This window comes from Anolis carolinensis, chromosome 3, assembly GCF_035594765.1.
Source record: "Anolis carolinensis isolate JA03-04 chromosome 3, rAnoCar3.1.pri, whole genome shotgun sequence".
NCBI classification, from domain to species: domain Eukaryota; kingdom Metazoa; phylum Chordata; class Lepidosauria; order Squamata; family Dactyloidae; genus Anolis; species Anolis carolinensis.
Window position 1 is genome coordinate 120,180,883 of NC_085843.1, and position 15,054 is coordinate 120,195,936.

Here is a 15,054-nt window from a genome sequence, read left to right on the forward strand (position 1 = left end):
TTTTGAATAATAAGAATTATATGTCACGGTGGGGGAGTCATAAGGATTTTAGAAATGCTTGTGTGGCGTGTGCCACTTAGCTCAAAAATGGTGGGAACTGGCTTAAATCTAATTGCTTGTCTTAACTAGAATAGGCCATTGAATCTATGACATTACATGTGTTGTTTTACCACACAACAATGATTTGGTGGTCTGACTGTAATTGGGATTCACTCCTGGATTTAATCCAGACTATTCTCATGATGTCATTCCAGCCATTAAATTTTACCAAGACACTGATTAGTTAATCCTACAGTTTTTGGAGAATTGCAATATTACTGATACGATGTGCATTTCTCCAGTCTTTCAAGTAACCACATAGTAGTATTTAGCAATATATGCATGGTTCCCATAATGATGAATAACTGTAAAAGAAAACAGTTTATTTGTTGGAGGCTATGATTTTCCATTGTCCTCTGTTTTATATTACAAACCACTACATGAAATATTGTAGGTTATTCTTTCTCTTTTAAGAACTCTCTTATCATAACAAGTTATTTTAATATTGTAAATCTCTGTTTTCCTAGCAGGTTATTCATTCTTTTAATAAGTTGCAAAGAATTGTGAGGCGATACCTATTGTGTCACTGAACTTTGGCATTAAGGAAAAGGTCTCAACATAGGGTGTTCCTTTGAGTGGCAAATACTATAGTATTTGCTTCACTGGGTCACTTTTGTGTTTATCTAAGACAACAATCTCCTCATTTCCACCTATACCTGTAGCTGCGCATAATGATTAATATAGTTAAATTAAATAAATAAAAATACAGAATATGCTTCCCTAGCTGAATCTAGACAAAGATTAACCAGGTCATTAACTCTGTTCTCCAAGGAGCATGTCCGTTTCTATTGATACACAGAAGATCAGAGAGGAGAAACAAAAACGATCTCTTATGAATACCATCAAGAGTTCACCGCACCATATCAAGTAATATGACAATCCAACTCACGGATTAAAAATGGGGATGCTGTTTGCAAGAGCAATTTTAGCTCATTCTGTATATCATTGTATTTCCCAATCTAACACCGTGAACCATAAATAATCCTATCATTTATTAATTACATTTCCTAACCTAGTCAAGAAGAATCCCGCAGTGTGAAGCAGCAGATCATGAATAAATGGTTCATTGAAAAGCAACTCTTATTGCCAAGTAGTTGGTGATAATTACCCACTTTAACCTTTTTAAACAGGTTCCTCTAAAAAGCTCCAAGATGGATGTTTTATTATAGCAAATGTGACCTCCAACACACAACACAATTAGTTTTATACTGTGACAAAAGAAAGTGTTGATTAAAATTGTGCAGGCTAAAGTATCTATGGTGCTTTATAAGATCTCTAAGCCGCACATATATGACCATATGCACTAGACATGCTGTGATATAAGCACAAAAGGCTATACAAAGTCACTGAGAGTTCTAAAACTCTTAGAATTCACACCCATATCCTATGCTAAGGGTAACCAAAACAAATCACAAGACTTGATCAGAATGCAGATACCAGATCAAACTGCCACAGGAAAATCCTAAACAAGAGGGAAGTAAGGACTGGGGTCTTAACTTTTGGAGGTTCCACCTGCAAAAATGGTAAAATGTTTTGGGGGATTATAATTGGCTGAGTTTTACCTATGCAGCACCAGGTATAGCAGCACAGAGACTTCTTAAGTTATTCAATGTTATCTGCCTACAAAAGGAACCTGGGGCTTCTCAAAAGACAGATACACTCTGGATCTCATGAGGAGCTACTCAGTTGTAACTAATGGTCTTCCAATTTTACTGTCCTTTGTCTTGATTCCCACATGTCTGAGAAGGGGAGTGGCTTACGCCCGCATTGCAATCCCAGTTTTCCTGAGCCCCATCTCAGAAACAAGCCAGAAAGAGACGAAGCACCAATATCTCAACACTGGAGTCAAGTCAGAACTAAATCAACTTCTTCTTTTTTTCTGAGTGTCATGTTGAACAGCTCTCCAGGCAACCCGAAGCTGCTTATCCATGATCAAAAGGATTATTCCTGGAAGGCAGAATCCAACTTCATTAGTGGGAATGGAATATTGTGTGTATGGGACTTGAAGTCACCTGTTGACTTATGGTGGCCCCATGAATTTCACAGGGTTTTCTTAGGCGAGGGATACTCAAAGGAGATTTGCCAGTTCCTTCTTCTGAAATACAGTCTAACCACTTTTGACAGTCACGGGCAGCCTCCCATTAGAGTACTAACCAGGGCTGACCCTGCTTAGCATTAGGATATTTAAGCAAAATAATTATTACTTCTCTACCTTTGAATTTGTGGCTCAGTTTGAATATATAAGTATGTTGTTCTATTTCTGGTTTTTAAACATCATGCCTTAACTGGCCAGTGATGATTGTACTTATGACCAGAATGGCGAGGCCTGGAGTTAACCCCACTCTCTCCTCAAAGGGGTGGCAGGGGGTGGGATGGGTGAATGGGAGGGAGGGATGCTCGGCTGGATGGCTGGGCAAGGAAGAAGCCCTTCCAACACATGGCTGGCCCAGAGAGAAACAGGCAGAGATTGAGAGGGAAGGGAGGGAAGGCAAGGAGGGCAGCATGGGATGCTGCTTTCTTGCTTTCTCTTTCTCTCTCTCTGCTTACCACCTTGTGCCGCCTCCTCCTCCTCCCTGCACGTGAACTGCAGCTCCAGCTCTTTGCTCTCCCACTGCAGGACCAGGATTAAGTTGCTACCCAGGGCAGGAGAGCAAAGGTCTCACTTCTGCCATTGCCAAAATCCAAGAAAGAAGGTGGATAAACCATTAGAAAACAAAACATATTAGAATCATGGTATGTTATTGTTGCAATTAGAAGTAGAAGTAAGAGATTTGACAGTGCTGTATTTTATAATGCTATGTGTTGGAATTCAACTGTGCTCTAGTCAAATACCCTCCACCCCTGATGGGAAATGGATAGGTCAGTAGATAGAGTTTAGAAAGTTTTGGTGGGGGGAAACCAGTGTTTATTCTCTAAAAGGATTTAGAGATTAAAAGGGGATTGTTGGGAGTTGAATCAACCCTGTGAGGTAGGCACAGTTGAGTGGCAGCAACTCCAAAGTTTACCTAGTAGGTTTCCTGTTATTATTATTTATATTATTTCAAATGCTGGATGGGCACCTGTTGGGGGTGTTTTGACTGTGCTGTTCCTGCCTGGCAGAAGGGGGTTGGACTGGATGGCCCTGGAATCTCACAGTGAAATAGCAATGTTAAGTTTATGTTGGTTAAAATTCCCTAAAAAATCAGTGCAAATCTTTCTAAAACTTGGGAGGAATGATGCCCTGGTTATGTTGTATCATTGTATAGACATTTAAGGAGACAGATCTTGCAGGGGTTTTTTTTAATGTTGTTCATAAAAACTTTTTTAAATTTCCAAAAAGCAGTGGATGTATGAAACAATCTGAAACTTGGGTAACGAGCCTTCTTGGCAATGGCCCCCCAGCTCTGGAATGCATTGCCAGAAGAGATTAGGCAATCCCCTACATTATCCAATTTCCGTAAGGAACTGAAGGCCTGGTGGTGTCGGCAGGTTTTTGAGTAATTACATTGGAATACCGCCGATTTCTGGGCCTGAATATATTGCACAAGATTTCTCTAGCCTAAAATGATACATTTTAATATATTGGGTTTATGGTTCCTGTCCCCTTGATCAGGTCATGTAAGTGTTATTTATTGCTATAATTGTATTATTTTACTTTGCTTAATCATGTGTTATTATGTTGCTATGTAATGTTTGTGTTGTTTTTATGATTGGAAACCGCCCTGAGTCCCATCCTGGAGATAGGGCGGTATATAAATAAAGTTTTTATTATTATTATTATTATTATTTATTAATAACTTAACAAAAGGAAACAACCTTTTGGAATTCTGTAATAGTTTTGACACTGACCCCTTACTATTTTTCCAAACACTTTAGAAGCAATACAGGGGTTATGCAATTTTTGTTAAGACATATAAAGCTTTTTTTAAGTTGTGCTCACCCCTATTTGTCTTAAGAAAGATTACAAAACCCCGTTTTGCTTCTAAAGTGTTTCGGAAAAATAGTAAGGGGTCAATGCAAACCACAGACCACCTATTACAATGCAACCTGAGCCCTGCCACATGCACTATGGAGAACCTTATTACAGCAACATCAGAGGCACTCCAAATGGACAGCTACTGGTCAAAGGACATTTAGTATAATGTCATGCTGTTGTTGTTGTTGTTGTTGTTTAAAACTTTGTTTGTGTTTTCAAATACATTACAACTTGTATCCTTGGTTCGCTTCTGACACAATAAATAAATTAAATAAAACTCCTAATTGTCAGCCTATGTAAATCCACCTTTTCCCATGTTTTTATCCTATCAGGAGCAACTTGAGAAATCGCAAGTCACTTCTGGTGTGAGAGAATTGGCCATTTGCAAGGACGTTGCCTAGGGGACGCCTAGATGTTTTGATGTTTTTCCATCCTTGTGGGAGGTTTCTCTCATGTCCCCACATGCAGCTGGAGCTGATAGAGGGAGCTCATCCATGCTCTCCCCAGGTTGGATTTGAACTGGCAACCTTTAGGTCAGCAACACAACCTTCAAGTTATCAGTCCTGCCGGCACAAGGGTTGAACTCACTGCGCCACCGGGGCTCCTATACCTTTTCCCATGAATACCTATTTTTATGCTGCCATTCCTAATAACAACTACAAATTTGTATTTCTTCTTTTTCTGCCTCATTTAGTATGATAAAAAGTTTTTTAAAAACCCACACAGTAAACATATGTGGAAGGAAGAAGTAGGGGATATAAGAGAATTAATTGTAAAAGCAGTGGTGTTAAAGAAGTATGCAAAGATGCAACCTGAAGGGGACAAAATGAGGCAAGGAAGGGAGTAGAAGAGATGAAAGAGGAAATTGTGTTAATGAGTGCAAAAAACAAAAAGGGACACACTGTTAGGTTGCAATTGAAAAATGAATAGGTGAGATAGAAAGCAAGTGGTGCTAGTAGTAGAGCTCAAGAAATAAGGGAGGGGTACCCTGCAAGGGTACAAGATGAAGTCAGGGAGGTAGAAGGAGAGACAGCAATCCGAGTGGCAGGGTGTAAAAAGCAAGATAAGAGTGCTCTGCAAGATGCAATATGAGTCAAGGGATCAGTAGACGGTATGGGGGGAAAGCACTGGAAGAAACAAGCAAGGGGAAAACTGTTAGGGTATGAAGTGAAACAAGTGTTGTGGTTCAATCTGATGATGATGAAAGGGGATTTGGGGAACAGCAGTTTGTTTTAGGAAATGTGGAACTGCAGTTTGCCCAGGGAATATTGTTGACTCAGAAAGGCAGGTGGAGTCAGGAGCTGAGGATTGCTTGGGAAAACAGACGAAAGGGAATGTGAAAAGTTCTCAGTCAAGCAAAGATAAGGATGACCTTCTACAGGAGTCTGAAAATTGTCAACAGAGCTCAGATGATAGTGATGCTTGTTAGACAGAGATTCCAGATTAAAGTTGAGATCAGGCCTCCGTCACAGTGTGAGAATTGCAGGCAGACGCGGAGAAACAAGACTGCACAGGAATGTGTTTATGTCTTGCAAGGAGGGTTAAAAGAGATGTAATTTGGGAAAGATTCCAGTCAAAGCAACCTCATTTTTGGAGAATCAACTCTTGCCTTGTTTTCGATTCAAACCTCATCTCATGCCTAGAATCTGTGTTTGGATTACTTTTGAAGCTTATGTATTCATGTTACCTTGGATTTACTGTGCTATTTTTGAGATTTTAGACTAATATCTACGAAATCATTGAACTGTGCTAAGGATTGCACTTGCAGTTGGTTTTTACTTATTTTTCTGCTTTTTAATAAGTTTTGCTATCTTTCTTCAATAAACTGAAAAGGCTCAAGCCTGCTGTGTGGAGTTTGTGTGTTGGAGCAAGGTGAACCAGTGCTGAGGTGCGATAACAGGGTGGAGTTAGAGAGACAGAGTCAGTGGTGAAAGTAATGATGTGAAAGAGGCAAAGGAGGGTTGCATCATAAGGATGTAGAGTAAGGTAAGGCAGGATATAAGAGAGGTGGATAAATAAATGGTGTGGGAGGTGGAGCCCAAGAATCAAGGGAAGGTTCCACCATGAGAGTGGGTGTCGGAACACAGGCGCCTTAAAGAGCCACACACACAATACTCAGTCTTAACAAAAGTTTTATTGCAACTCAAAAACAGGCTCAGACACAGAGACAACTGCAGTGTCTCTGACCAAAACTCAAAACTCAAAACTCAAGTCAATCCAAAGCCAGGAAGGGAGAAAGCTGCATCCACGAAAAGGCAATCCAAACGTCATTACTGAAGGTCATCAAACAGAGCCGAAGTCGCCAGTCCAAAGGTCCAAGAAGGGAGAAAAGCACACTCACGATAGTCCAGTCCAAATCCAAGAATCACAGTCCGATGTGCCCTCCACATTTTCATCACTCTCAGACCCATCATCCCCAGAGAAACCCAAAAACGACTCCTCCTCTGTGAGAGCAGTAAGTATATCCCGGAGCTTCTCCCTCTCCCGTTCCTCATCTGATTCCTGCTCTCGAGTAACCCTCTTAGTTCCTCTATTCACATCCATCCCGTCTCCTTCTTCAATCATTGACTCCTCATCACTTGAAAACCCTTCAACGTGTCTTCCTCAGAAGGTGCCATAAGTATCTCCCGGATCCGTTTCCTTTGCTATTCTTCATCTGACACCTGCTCAAGATTACCCCTTTTCCTCCTACTAGTACTTCTACTACCATTTGTAATATTACCAGCAGACTCAACTACAACACTGTGAAATGAGGCAAAGCATGGAGTAGGAGAGGCAAGAAAAACAGACGGGGGAGAGGTGAGAGTAAAAGAGTGCAAGAAGCAAGCACCACACTAAGAGCGTATCCAGACAGCCCCTTTAAAACGGGAGTTCCCGCACTTTAAAGTGGGCCGTCCAGATGACATACTACAGAAAAACAAATTCATTCGCCACAAACCTGGTTTGCAGCAAATTAATTTGATAGCCCTTTAGACACATGCCTTTCTAAAAGGCCCAAGTCTAATGGGCTATAACCCTGTGTGGATAGGCCCACAGGGAGTTCTGGGACTTCCCTGCGGCCTGTCCAAACACCCATCCTGCACCTTCTGGCTCTTGGAGGTCATACGGTGCGAGATTGTCCCCACCCCTTCCCAAAACCCTTTAAAAATGGGGGGGGGGGGGAACAGTAAAAATAACTCACTGGCCTCCATTAGGCCTCACAGCACAGTCCCTGGGATGTACCATTACACGTGGACAACCCAGGGGGAGGCAGGATCAATTTGCCCCCCCCACCTTGGTTTTTCACACATAATGGTACATCCCAGGGACTGTGCTAATAGAGGCTGGTAAGTTATTTTTACTGTTTCCCTCCGTTTTTAAGGGGGTTTGGGAGGGGGTGGGGGCTGTCTTCATGTTCTCCCAATAGGTACCAGGAGGACATGTAGACAGCACCTGTGGAAAGCTTGGGCCTTTGGGGCTGTGTACAGAATACAGTCCGCCCCAACCCGGATTTTTTAAACCTGGGTTGAAGCGGACTTTACTGCTGTCTGGAACCAGAAACTGAGGTAAACTAAAGGAGGGAGTATCAATGATGGAAAAGCCAGTGGCAGAAGCAGCAGGTCAGGGGCCCAACATGGGGGTGGGGAGGGGGAGGGGGGAGGTGTGGCTAAGATGAGACAAGCCAAGTGAGAGAATAAGAGGCGGGAGCCAGAAGAGTGAGCAGTGGAGCACAATCGGAATGGCAGGGGCAGTTACACATTGTGCTTAGGCGTAAGATGAGGAGAGAAAATAAGAAAGAGCGAAGGCAGCATAAGATGAGAAGGTGAAAGAAGAGAAAAAAAGCTAGACATGATGATGGACAAGATGTCAGGAAGAGAGATGTGGAGTTACAACGTGATGGAAAGATGGGGATGAATAGAAGATGCAGCAACTGAGCGCTGAGATGAGTCCAGGGCTGTGGAAGAATTGGGATGTGGTAAATCGGGACCACAGCAGTGGAAACAAGGTGATAGCAGCAGAGGTTCTCCAGAAAGAAGGGAACAGTGCAGTTCATTGCTCCCATGCTTTGCTGTTAGAGTTCCTATTCCATGATGACAGTCTTAGAAAAGAAGGAGCTGGGTGAAAGGCAAGAGCAAATGGCAGGTAGAATCTTTTTAAAAAGATAAACACTTGTTGTGAAGGGAAATGTATCCTACAATGTTAAAGAAAAGATAAAGTCTTGCTTGAAGGTCAAACTCCAGATTTGTTTTGGAAGAACAGTGTGGCCATTTGAACCCATGAATGCATATGAAAGGAAAACCGTTTGCCTCTACAATGTCAATTCTATCAAATAAACAAAACAGCAGTTACAAGGATGAGTATGTAGAAGGGTCTTGTATTGGGAAGAAATACATGATGTTATGACAAGGGAACACATATACTACGTTGGATTGACATTTTTTTATTTCTTTCCTTATACTAAGCAATACCTTTTTGTGTTTTCATGGGGGTAACTATGTCTTTGCAGCATGACCAGATCTACCACCTACATGTATCTATTCAACATCATCTACCCTTAAGCACAAGCAAGTTTTATTTAGCATAAGCTTTTACAGACTGCAGCTTCTTTCATTAGATGTATGAAGTGTTGGCTGAACAGGTAGATATTTGTACATATGGCTGAGGTGGGAGGATGCAATTAGTGAGATAAGAGGGAGTGGAAATGTTAAAAAATACAAACATTTATCATTATTTTAGCCGGGACTAACAAACAACAGTTGGGTGGGAGAACAGATGTCTTAGCACAGATGAGCTGCTTAGTATGTACATTTTAATGAAAAGTCAGATAGGTGAAAGACAGTTAAAGTGGATTATTTTCTAGTTATAATAAAATATTCATTCTGCATCTCTGAAAGAAATCAGAAGACGTTTCTCCTTAATTTCAGTAAGACACTCCATATCCACAGGGGATTCCTGGACTTTCTATAGAAATGTGAAACCACAGATAACAGCAAATCCAATTGCAAGGAATGACCTCCATCAGAAGCATGCCTAGAAAGGACACCTTGCTAGCATTTCTAGATCTTCCAGTTCAACTCCATTGTTAAATTCTGCCAGAAGAATACCAAAGAAATGTGTTAGCATTTAGAAAAAGACCAGAGAGACCTTTTTTTAAAGATGCAATTAACTTGAATTTCAGGTCCCTGTCCCATGTATACAGGACAAAATACTAATATGTAAATATATATCCCTGAATACCAACATCAGGATTGCCTGTGCCATTGTGTGTCTCATTACGGTGAATGGTTGTAAAAGCTATAGAAAGTGAAGAAAGCTGATAGGAAGAGAATATATTCAATAGGCATACTGTACTGGAGAAGAGTTCTGAGATGTCATGGATCACCAAAAAGTCAAATAAATGGTTCCTAGAGCAAATCAAAGCTGGCCTCTCCCTTGACTCCAAGATAACTAAGCAGAGATGGTCATACTTTGGAAATAGCATGAGAAGACATGACTCATTAGAAAAAACAATACTGCTTGTTAAGATAGAAAGCAGTAGGAAAAGATGAAGACCACATTTCAAATGGATTGACTCAACCAAGGAAGCCACAGCCCTAGAACTGAGCAGGGCTGTTGAATGATAGGGCAACTTGATCTCTCATTCATGGGGTCAACATAAGTCAAAGTTGACCTGAAGGCAGTTAGCAACAATAACAAGCAGCATTCACATCAGGGCATTTCTGCAAGTTACTTCCCAGGACTGTTGATGGCGGGAAGGCAGGTCTCTCATTCATAAGATGGCCATGTCAAAGTTGGTAGCAGATAATAATATTAGCTGAAGAGAAGCATTATTTCTTTTTTTCTGTTGTGTTTCTAATTACGTTTCAATATTTTCCCATGTTTTAATTGTATTTGCTTTCATTTGAGCTATACTGTTATTACGCAGGGTGACTTTTTGTTATCTTATGTGGTGTTATACATTTACTCCATGCATGGTTCACGATGTATTAATGTTTCCCTTTTCCCCCTTCCAGTTCTGCAATAAGTATCATATCTTATGTTTGCCTATGTCATAAAATGCAAAGGGATGGGAAGGAAATCAAGCAGTTCTAGGCACCCTGGTGACACTATTAAAGCCTTAGCTTGTGTGATGGTCAGGGGTTTGGGATGACCTTGCTGCTGGTTGAAGGGCTGGAGGGTACAAGTGTCCTTGTCCACCATTTCCACTTTGTCATGCTAGATGGACTGCTTCTGCAAACAAGCCAGCTCAAGAGTTAAGAGGTTCTCAGGCCATCTGTTTTTCTTCCCTTGTTCCATAGCAGGAGATCTGCTAAAGCAACAATCTCCCACCTGGTGTAGTGAAGATTCAGGGACTTGCTGATATGGACTAAGGGTTGGAAAATTGCTCTATTTGTTGAACTCCATGGCAGCTCGTAATTGTGATAAAAAGTGCAGGAGGGAGGAGAGCCTTTTTAAGGTTAGAATTGTTGGGAATAGTTATGAAAATAGCAGAGTTTTTTCCCCAATCTCATTGCCACAACAGCATGATAGAACACAGAACAAGCTTTCTCCAGGGCCATACTGGCCTTCTCCAACTCATTGAAAATTGCTAATTAATTACCTTTTTTGTAGCTCCTCTCTGAACATAAAAATCCATTGTTGGACTACCTTTTTTTTAAGGTAGACCCAAGAAAGTACTGGCTAGACTGCAAAGGCTAATACATGCATTTATATATGTGTGTATGTATATGCACATGAAGAATTATGTACAGCTTGCACTTCTAGATCCCTGAAGGTTTTTCAGCTGCACATTTCATTTTGGGTCAGGGAATTTCTCTAGGACTGAATAGAATACAATGTCTGGAATATCACTCTAAATGTAATGGACGGAGTAAATTGACAGCAGCTCCAACTAAATTACAGTTTAAAAGACAAGGGAGGGCCCAAGGGACATCAAACAAAGGAAGCTATAGCTGACCAGCGCTCAGGTAAAATTGAATTGGAAATGTTCCCTGCCTGATTAACATAACAAAAGTCCCAGTGTTTAAAGAAAAAGTCATTCTGTATAAATGAAAAAAGAAACCAATCTTCCCGTAAAAGAAAATGCACAGCAGTTATCTTTTTATACATATACATACTCTCATATATGTGTGTGTGTGATTTTTTTCAGAGGAAGATCTAAAATTATTGTACAAATGAGGTACTCTATAAGAGATTTAAATCATGCCACATTAAGAATCACACGTGTTTAAAGATGAGAACATGTCTCCATATTTCCTCTCCCTGCCTCCATTTAAAAGAAAATCTTTAAATGAAGGACCTTGGTCAAGTTCTAATGTATGATTTTTATATGCATGTACAGTTGTCTCTAAATCCTCCAGAGAAACTAAAAGGGAAAAGACATCAAGTACCAGAAAAAAGGGATAAAGGAAGAGGACATTTGAAAGGTGAACAAACATCAAACTGCATTGGCCCAATGCAGTTTGAAATGCACTTCTTCAGAGGTGCTAGCATGTACACATTTTATATAGTATAATGTTACAGACATAATTACAGATTTATGTAAGTGTGCATATAATTATGCCATTAAAATATCATTCATATTAAAATAAATTCTTCTTCCTCATCCTTATTTTTAAAAGGCCAGGCTGTTGGAATTAATGCAGTTATGACAGTGAAAATATTCAACAGTGGATGAAGATGGGGAAAGGTGTGTTGCCATTACTGTGCCTACTAGACCCCAGTTGTTGTTAGCATTATGGCCTTTATTTTTAATCTATCAGTGGCTCTCAAAGTCCATTTTTTAAATGATCTGGGAAAATCTGAGCACCTGAGAATCAAATCTGGGAAAATACCATTAAAATAAGGCACAAACCCTCCCACCTGCATACACAAACACACATTTAGATGAAAACATATTTTTCCTGAAATCACAAGCGACCCTTCTGGACACTTGAGATGTTTTTGTGTGTCTTCAAGTTACTTCCAATGTGAAGTGAGCCTAAAAAGAATATATCATGGGGTTTTCTTGAAAAAATATGTTAAGAGATTAGTTGTCTTTGCCTACCTCTAAGACTGAAAGGGTGTGACTTGCAGGGATTTGGACTCAAATGAATACTAGAGAGAGCCTAGGGATTTATGAAAGGATGAGAGGCCACAGCAGGGTACGCCTACACATCAGCATAGTGCTTGGCACAGGGCAAAATCAAAGTTTGGTTTTGGCTTTTGTTTTTATTTTCAAGCTGTCGTTGGTTGAATCCATGGAGTCAGAACCTGTGGATGTGGCAGACCATCTGTACATTTGAAGTTAACTTTGTTGTGAGGAACCTGAGTCCCAGTTTTGGGAAGAAGGTGGAATATAAAACAAAGGAATAAAAGTAATGGATTGTATCCTTAAATAATAAGCTGTTACAAACACAGGCACCAATATTAATATCAGTTTTCTACCTGCTGGTAGGTTAAATTTGGGGAAAACGTTTTCTTTCGCCAGCATATTGAAATGGAGGAAAACTTCAATTTGAAGTCAATTTTAGTCTGTATGATTTTTTACATCTTTGTTGAAGAACCAAGTGAAGCTTAGATTATGTATTCTGTGCATTTTGGTTGACCAATAATAGTATTGCTCTTTCATGGATTTTGGATTTTATTGTATTTTGCTACTTGGCCCTGAATGTGTTTCTTAGCTAGAGATACAGAGAATTAGTGGATAAAGCACTCTGTGCTTCATTAATTACTAAAATCCTTTTTGATAGTTTAAACTTTGGCCTACAAATATCAACGTTCAGTCAAAATGCTGCTTTCAATGGTAGTACAGTAGAGTCTTTCTTATACAACATAAATGGGTCAGCAGAATGTTGGATAAGTGAAAATGTTGGATAATAGGGAGGGATTAAGGAAAAGCCTATTAAACGTGAAGTTACGTTATGATTTTACAAATTAAACACCAAAACATCATGTTTGAAAACAAGTCTTCCACTTGTTTGGAAGCATGGCTGCACTTGTGTTGTTGGGCATGTTGGCCCGCTGTGCGTTGCTGTCTAGAGAAATAGTTGTGGATCTGGGCAGGAGGCAGAATGTGTTGGATAATACAGAACATTGGATGGGCAAAGGTTGGATAAGCGAGACTCTACTGTACTAGCTCTATTCAGAAGTTCAGCCTCTGAACTTGTCAGTTATCCCTGTCCCACATCCTATTTGGCAGCCTGTCTTTTAAGTGGATGATACTGGATTACTGTAATGGGAATTGAGCCTGTGTTGCTGCTGCAGATGCACTTAATACACCAAGGGGTTCCTGGCCATTCTTGTCATGCTGATACCCAGTTCTGACATCAGCAGAGGCCCCAGTGATGGCCAGCAGCTCTATAGCCAACTAAAACCACTGGTAGTGACAACATAGAAAAACTGTCAATACGGCAAAGCAAATTTGTTCCTGGGTTATCTAGACCATTGCTTCTTACACTATGGGTCCTGACCCCAAATGGGGTGCCCTTAGTTCATTGTTGGGGACCCTACAAATTTGGCAACAGCAAAAGAATTCTGAATGCCACCCATTTACACATATCTGCTAGCAACAATTTGCAATGTTTACAGTGGACTCTACAGTAAATGCTTTAGCTGTACTCCACAAAAAGAAAATCAGCCTGTTTAACAAGCTGATGATTTATTATCAGTAAATGTTTAATTTTTACACCTAGTTAATATACCTGGAATCATGTAAAAATTCCTCAGGCAAAAAGGGGCTATGAATGGAAAAGGTTTAAGATCCCTGACTAGAGCTTTTAAAACTTTTTTGTTCAGGACTCTTTTGGCTCATTTTTTTCATGATCTCAGGAATATAGGTATATAGAATAGTTATATAAAATAGATATAAAATCAAACATTTGTAAGGCTTGCTAAACAGGCTAATTTTCTTTTTTATGAAGTACAGTTGTGTACTGTAAACACTGCACAACAGATTTGTGTACATGTCTTATGACCTCACCATACAGGGCTAAAATCAGTTGCAAACACCAATGTAGCCCTGGTCACCCATGGAGCTTGCCAGCTTTGATCAGACAATGCAGTGTTGTCTCAGTGGGTGAAGGAGGACGGAACTGGCTTGCCGCCGCAGTAACACGGGAGACTTCTCGTGTTGCCATTGACTGTCATGGGAGGAAGCCACGTGTTCCAGGCAAGCACTATGCTTCTCCCTAAGGGATCAGCTGCTGAAGGAGCCCAGTGATGCGGGGCTTGGGACGGCAGCTTCCCTTTGCCCCGTGGTGAAGCAGAGCAACATGGGGCACTTTCAGTGGCCATGTGATGAGGTTATAAAATAGCCACTAGGTGACATTCAGAAATCTTTTACTATTGCCTAATTTTTTGGGTCCCCAACATTGAGCTAAGGGTATCCCATTTGGGTTTGGGACCCATAGTTTAAGAAGCAGTGATCTAGACAACAGCCTCAGCTTTGACATGAATGCGCTGAATCTGAGGCTGATCTGGGCAGGTATATACAAGGCTAAACTTAGCAGTGTAGATGAGTACCTGGAAGTTACTTTTTAAAATTAACAACGCTGAATGCTCTCCAGGAAGTGTGGCCAGGGGAATCTTCAGGAAGAGGAATTCTGAAGTTCCGTTTTAAAAACGTAACTTTCCCAGAAGCTTAAAATACCACAAATCTAAAGTTTAAATTTTAAACTGTACATGTAAGACACAGGAAAAGAAAAAACTCTCTTCCCCACACCCTGGACACACACACAGAGACCTTATAGAAATTACTCCTCTAATGCATGGGGGGATGTAAACATGTGCAATGGGAAAGAGGTGGAAGGCCAGCATTAACATGATGAGAAGGGAAGATTTATCTGTATTTTTCCTCCACATTTCAGATTAACTACTAGACAATGCTACTATTGTCATCTCTTCAACTATAGGCAAGGAATACTCAGAAGTGGTTTTGCTAATTCCTTCCTCTGAAATATTGCTGACAGCATCTGGTATTCACCAGTGGTCTCCCATCCAGGTACCAACCTTGCTTAGTTTCCAAGATTATACAAAATCTG